At 38.9% G+C, this 7,116-nt stretch overlaps 2 long non-coding RNA genes across 3 annotated transcripts in view; one reads left to right on the plus strand and one right to left on the minus strand.

Moving 5' to 3' along the window:
* LOC135420591 (uncharacterized) overlaps nt 1-2,075 on the minus strand; it is a 34,649-nt gene extending 32,574 nt beyond the window's left edge. Inside the window, exon 1 of the long non-coding RNA XR_010433617.1 lies at nt 1,936-2,075. This is a non-coding gene — a long non-coding RNA (uncharacterized LOC135420591). The remainder of the gene's footprint in view (nt 1-1,935) is intronic.
* Nucleotides 2,076-2,211: 136 nt separating this feature from the next.
* Nucleotides 2,212-6,456, plus strand: LOC135420590 (uncharacterized). Of its 2 annotated transcripts, none has more exons than XR_010433616.1 (3): nt 2,212-2,281; nt 4,982-5,117; nt 6,262-6,456. It is a non-coding gene; the product is annotated as an uncharacterized LOC135420590 (long non-coding RNA). The 2 variants fall into 2 exon arrangements; XR_010433615.1 differs by having other exon boundaries at nt 2,220-2,281; nt 4,979-5,117.
* Nucleotides 6,457-7,116: the final 660 nt, after the last annotated feature.

Genomic DNA, 7,116 nt, shown 5'->3' on the forward strand with positions numbered 1-7,116 from the left:
CTCAGCTTTCCTTCCCTCATGCTCTCTTTAGGGACATGAATTGCAGGTTATCACTCTCCCTTCCTGCCAACAGCAGCACCTTATCCCTCCCTGAGCCTTTGGTAAGAAGAGGGAGGCACAGTACCAGCAGAAATGGGGAAAAGGGGACAGTCTACTTCCCTCTTCTACCATCTTCCCATTTCCAGAGCACAAAAGAGGTATCACAAAATCAGCACTGAATAACTGACTTTTCCTTGGTTCTGCTTCTATTGGGAATTGCCACATTATCCTATTGGTCATTGTCAGCCATTCTTTCTGCACTAGGAGTCAAAAGACAAAGTTAATAATTTGCTGCTCAGAGAAATTATTTACAGGAAGGTAGCACTGGCATGGAGCACAAAGATGCCTGTGTCAAACTGTCTCTACAACGTCAAGCTGAAATGTTGCATTTCTATATTTATATTTACATTGTATATTTACATTGCCATTGTCCGTATTTTGACTGGTATAATAAAGTTTGTGCTTTTTATGAGTGAGAAGAACATGTCTCAATATCTCTCCCAAATTAATAAATGTTTTTATTTGCTTTGAAAATAAAAACATTGGTGTACTCCATTCAATAGTTTATTTTAAAGGTAAGCCCCAATTCCAGAGAGCACCTTAACCTTATAAAAACACAGCTTACATGCATGTTAAGGTGCTTCTATTAAACAACAGGCTCCTTTCTTGAATGGGGGCTAAAATTTGTTAGGCATAACTGAATTGTAGTTCTAATGCACTTATCCAAAGGACTAGTTCATTACTGTTATGCACAGAAAATGCTTTAGAGCTTTTATATGAAGAATTTTGAAATACTTAGTAGAATCAGAAACAGTGCATCCTAGAAATTTCTGTAGAGAGCATGTTTGCTGTAGTACAAGTGATAAAACTATTACCAACAGCCAAGTTTCCTTCCAACTTTTCATTTCTGAGTAATTTCTGCAATGAAGACAGAAGTGTAATAGACATGAAGGAATGTGGCAATCCATTTGTTTTATTTCTATGAAATTATTGCTGATTGCAGGTTTGGAGGATGTGTGGGTGAAGTTTGCTGATTTATTTCAGTTTGGTCAGGAATGCTTTTTTAAAACACCTTTAACCTTTTTCTTCCAAACAGTTAATTTGGGTCACTACTTTTGTACTGAAGCTTTGATTGTTAAAGGAAATACTTCTGCATAGTTTTGCTCTGCTGTAAGAGAGGCAATATATTGTGGGCCATATGCCAACAGATTTTAACCACAAACTTAGGGAAAGGAGACAGATTAGATTGTGGTGGTCTTATAATCAGGATTTCTCTGTACTCTTTTCTTGCTGAGAGCAAGTATTCACCACTAAAGTGGTTCTATGTCATACAGATGGCATAGCCATAGTAATAGGGCAAACTAAACCCCCTCAGCTGCATTCCTCTAGGCTCTGATAAGTGTTCTATAATAATTTCATCACAGAAGAACTTCTTTAAAGTGTCCAACCAAATAATATACTTTAAGATCTTCAGTGAGTTCTGAACTATTTTTCAGCATACAAGAATCTTATTCAGTTAGAGGGAGGTATCAAACAAACATCTGGTTTATGATGAGGAGGAAAAGCCTAACATTTGCAAACACTGTTCCTTTTAGAAGCTGGTGGCCAAGGAAAAAAGAGAAACAAGATCTATCTGGTCATAGCATCTATGAGCCTGCCATTGCATTTTTAACCAATCTAAGACCTAGATCAAATAGATCCTTCACCAGCTCACTAGGGAGACTACTCAGCCATTTAACAAATCTCCAGGATACTTTCCTGATACTACTGGTTCAAGTCTTCCCTTTCTTAAAGTCTTCCCTTTCTGTGCTTTTATGCTGTGGGCTCTTTTATTCCCTGCTTTACTCCTGAGCAGCTGCTGGTTGAAGAGCAGGATCTGTTGATGTGGTGACTCACCCATCAGCATCTGGCCCAGATCCAGGAGTGTGTGAATGCCCTGGTCAAGAAAATGGATTAACACAGTGGGTGTTCCAGGGAGCTGTGAAGGAAGGGTGAGCTGTGCACCCCATAGGTGGGGACTCAAGGGCTTTCAAAATATGTAGCAGACCAGCCAGATGCACAGCTTTTGTGATACAACAGCTGGGGAGGAACAGTCCTCTCCTATTTTGACACTATGACACAAACATACTGCAAAACTTGACTGCTTCCATATTCCATCTTTACCTGAAACACAAACATGGAAGTGAGAACACAGTCTGCTGTCAAACTGCTGCAATCAAGTGCAAAGCAAATCATTTTTTAGGTAATGCAATAGACAACAGGTAGAGTATGAACCCACAAAACCACTGATGCACCTTTAGATGGAGGCAGTGTTAGTATCCACTGACTTCCATTTTATATCCTAAAGACTGAAATTAAGGATAAAAAAAAGGATACTGCTTGTTTCAGTGGATTTTTAAAACATGTTTCAGGTTTAAAGAGACTTATTTTGTAATTTTTAGTTGCTTAGAGGATCTTAAAGGAATGAACAGAAGCAGCAGCACACTAAAGGCTTTAACACCAAAATAACTTTCTGTAGAAATGAAACCTGGGTTCCTATCCATGTTTCCCAACACTGTGGTAGTGCAGTGCTGGGTCTATGCTAAAAATATCTCCATTAAGTCTGATTTGCAAAGCAGGAACCCATGCAGAGTATTTGTTTTCTCAGATCTCATAATCTCTTCCATGATTTTTCTATGTAGAAAACGTTAATAAGGAATGAGTGTCGGGAAGTTGCAAAAGGAACCTCTTTCTCCTGAGGAAGAATAAGTAAATGATGAGCACCTACACAAGACAATAACTTCAACTTTTGCTTAACATGTCCATAACAAATGCATGCAGGACTGACTGAGGAGGTAGTTTGCTGTGGGGGGAGGCAGGGAGGGAAATGCAGAGCTGACAAGACAAAGAACTTAAATCAGCTTCCCACCTTAAAAAAACCCATCAGGTCACAATTTAAGTTTCTATGTGAAAAGTAGCCCTGTAATGCTGGCACGTGAAAAAGGGTGGTTGGAGAGTTTTGTCCCGCAAATTAAGTCATTTTCTACACAACTCATAATCACAAGGTTTACCTCAGGAGCAGAAGCAAAAAGCAATGACAGCTTCTTGCCCTACTTAAGGGAACCTCAAGTATGAACTTCTGACAGTCACTTCTCTTTTTCTAATTACTCTCATTCACACTTCCTCAGCTGATGATATAAATGGACATAGATGTAACTCTAAGTATGAATAAGCAGTCTCAAACTAAGGAACATAATAGTAAACTAAGAGCATAGTCTCCTTGGGAGATACTACCATCACTAATGCATTTAGGTTGGCTTTAAGTATGTGGAGCTCAACTGAACACACTGGATCCCACATGAAAAGGAAACCCTAGAGATCATCTTCCCATAGGATCAGATAAACTGCTTGATATTTAACTATTTCTGCTGTCCTTGCTTACCTATCCTGAAAGTCACTTCTCTTCAGGAGAGGAAGCATGATGGAGAGACATCTCACCAAGGATTAAAGTGGTATTGCTAGTTGGCTTTTAAAAAGGTAGAGGATAAAACTGAACAGCTACAGATTAGCAAGTTTTTCTTCCATGCTGAGCAAGGGATTTGACTCTGTAGGAGAACACAGAATGGTGTGGACAGATAAAAATGACAGAAGGGAGTACGAGCTGACTCTTGTAAATAGAAATCAAACTAAGAACTTGACACAAGGTACTAGAAAAGATTTCTCAGGACTCTCAGCTGCCATGTAAAAAGACAAAAGATCCTTTCCTTTAAAAGTGAGCAAGCAAAAAGTAGATATTAAATGGTCATTTTGCACCACAAGTTGCAGCAGAAGTTGGTCCCAAACAGCTGGGACCAGTACTATTCAACCTACTCCTAAAGGATGCAGAGAAGGGCAAGAAGGCACAGAATTCAGCATGAACAAAATGAAAAATAACTAAGAAGAGCTGTAAAAAACTGTTTGTGACATGACAATAACAGGAGAAATTTGGTGTGGTTGAGTGCAAGGCAGTGCAGAAAAATTAAAACCAACCTTAATTATACCTGTTAATCAATAGAATCTATAATAGCTATTGCCTCTCAGTAAAGAGGTCTCTCAATCACTGTTTTTCAAAATTTGTTCATATCAACTCAAGCTCAATAAGAATTAAAGAAAATGGATTGGTAATAGTCATCAGGAACAAAAGTGAGAATAAAAAAAGGATCAATCATAAATCAGAAAGTATTACATGTGCAGCCTAAATGGACAATTTTGAGAACAATTAGTTATTAATTATTTAGTTAGGTTAAGGTTAAAATGTGCATTAATTTATTCTTATGAGATAACAGATTATGACAGAGAAGGAAAGAATTGGTCTGTAATGATGGAAATCATCCATACTGGCCAAACAACAGCTTTGACTGCTCTATCACTTTGGCATTTTAGGCACAGCACTAACATGTTGCAAACACAGTCCCTGCAAAGTATTCGGTACCACTTTTACCCCAAATGAGAGCTACTGCATAAATGTGTAGGTTTATTAAGCCATCCAGGTCAAGAAGCATTATTAAAAAAATAAAAATTGGTAAGACTGGTAGATTTATTTCATTTTGTTCCAAAAGAGGATAATTCCAGTGCCCATTTCAAGAACAATTTCTCTAGCCATTCTTGTCTGCTTGCTTTGCTAATTGTGGTAGAGATACTGGGAAGAGTCAGTGGGGATGTGCTTTTTCTGCAGCCATCGGTATTTTGTGTCTCTTACCCCTCAGGCAAAGATATATTTTTAGCTTCTTACTCCTTTCATCCCTTCAAAAGATAATTTTTTCCTTGACAAAGTTTTGCTGTGGACAAATGGTGCCTTCCAGACCTCCTCAGAACATCAGTCTAAGTGACTGTATTTTGCTATCAGTGTTTAGCATATTGATTGACTTGTTTTTAGATAAAAGCTGCAAAGGAGAAGATGCTTCTTTCTTCTGTTCCTCAGCAGGGATCTCAGCAGTTTCTCATCACCTCCAGACTCCATGCTGAACAGAGGTGTGTGGCCAAGTTGTCTGCAAACACCAACAGCTGTGTTTGGTGTAGCCAGCAGCCCAAGCACATGTCGTCTCAGCACTGCCCTCCAGGTATGCTATTTACTTTTAGTGGGATAAACATCAGAAAAAAAGAAGCTTATGGGAGAATCTTTACACAACACAGTAGGAAATGTCACCCTATTAGTTCATTGCTCTTCAGCTATCCTGTAAAGTCGATACTAATAATATTCCACTTAGACTATTTTCAAAAAAACATACAAAACCCACAAGGAGAAATGAGGTTCAACTTGCCATTCTCCAGGATATGTGTAGGTTTTCAAGAGTCCTTTTTAAAGAAATGCATAAATTTTACTCCTACTCTATTCTAAAGGGTCTTCAGAAAGGAATGGGAAATACAGGATTCAGAATGATTCAAAATACCAGTCATGAATAACAGTTTCTAGTTTCATTTTGGTGATAGACATGGTCCTGCTTTCCAGTCTTTACCACAGTTACAGTTGCTGTAACTACTCTTTGGCATCAAACACTTTCAGCATTTTTCAAGCATTTTTAACATAAAACCTGAAAAAAATTATTTTTCTCTGTGGAAAGAGTCTCTACCCTGCTCTCTACCCAAAGATTCACATGAATCTTTGAAACAGTTTTGTAGAGTCATCTCCTAGCTATATACTGTTTGAGGTCAAGGAGCACAAAGGTATTTGACACAGACACTGTTGGATTTCAAGATCACTTTGGATTCCTTTTCATGCTGTCCAACCACGACATGTCTGCCCTGCAACAGCACTGAGTGACTGCACTGTGGTTACCTGCCAAGAGCAGCTCACATCAAACCAGTCTGGCACTACAGCAACAAAACTGCGAGGGGACAGATGTGAGGTGGGGCCCAGGGCGCTACACAAGCTTCCAAAGACTCAGCTGAAATTTTCATGGGGCTTCAGCTTGTGCTGTTGGCTATGGAAGATTGTACCTTGTTGGGGGAAGGCTGCAATGACAGGGGAGGCTACATGAGAAAACAAATAACAGAAGTTGCTAGGGATCACTGCATTGCTCTCCTGCTGGCACTGAAGTTACTATTCCTCACAGATAATAGTGAAGCAGAGTGTTTCCAAACCCAACTCTCCAGTCCTTCCCTGGCACACTGAGATATGGCATTCTAATTGCATTATAAAAAAAGCAACAAAGCCAACCTTGGTTGCCTCCCCCTATTCAAAACTTGTTGTTTGTTTCATAACAGGATGCAAAACCAGAAGCACAAAGTGTTCTCTTCAAAGCCAGGATGCAGCTGAGCATCACTTTCTGTGAAATTCATGTACCACGGGAACAAGGCCATGATGTGATGCAGATTGATGCTCTAACACTCTCGTTTCTTCTCATGAAATAAGTTATTTTTTTTATGTCACTAGAATAATGAAGAATAGTTGCAATTGCAGTGTTGACAACTTCTCTTGGGTGTCATGCTGCTTTTAAGTTAACATCTTCAGAAGAAATGCTGGCATAGTCATGTCCTCAGCAAGCACATGAAAGAATATCACCAGAGACCCAGAAGTTCACTGGCTAAACACATGCTTCAGAAGCTGACCATTTGCTGGCAAGCATATGTAACATTTGTTTAAATCCCCATGCTATTGAGATGATTAACAAATAGCTTATTCACTCTGCTTTTTTCCCATGTCCTGATAGCTCAGGTAATAAATAATCCTTCACAAAGGTTAAAAAAATACCTTCCAAGCTCTTACAGAAATCTGTTGAATCGTAATAATCGGAGACTACTGATTTGAGAGGCATCATATCAAAACAGGGCAAATACAGTTACTTCAAAGCTATATGCCCAAGAACAGCCATTTTGGAAACTAGTTCACATTCTTCTTAAGCTTTTTACATCTGGAGTTGTAATGAAAACTCCAAAAAATTGACTTTACACTGACAGTCCAGAGTGTGGTCAAGCGACACATGAACAAATACACAAAATTTCATCCAGTATCATCACATCACACATGCTAAAAAGTTAAAAGCAAATGTACCAGGTCTTCTTCTGGTATCCTCATATCCATTTGATCCAAGCTAACCGCTGAAACATCCTCATATTTTC

The sequence above is a fragment of the Pseudopipra pipra genome, chromosome 12 (genome assembly GCF_036250125.1).
Source record: "Pseudopipra pipra isolate bDixPip1 chromosome 12, bDixPip1.hap1, whole genome shotgun sequence".
Classification (NCBI taxonomy): domain Eukaryota; kingdom Metazoa; phylum Chordata; class Aves; order Passeriformes; family Pipridae; genus Pseudopipra; species Pseudopipra pipra.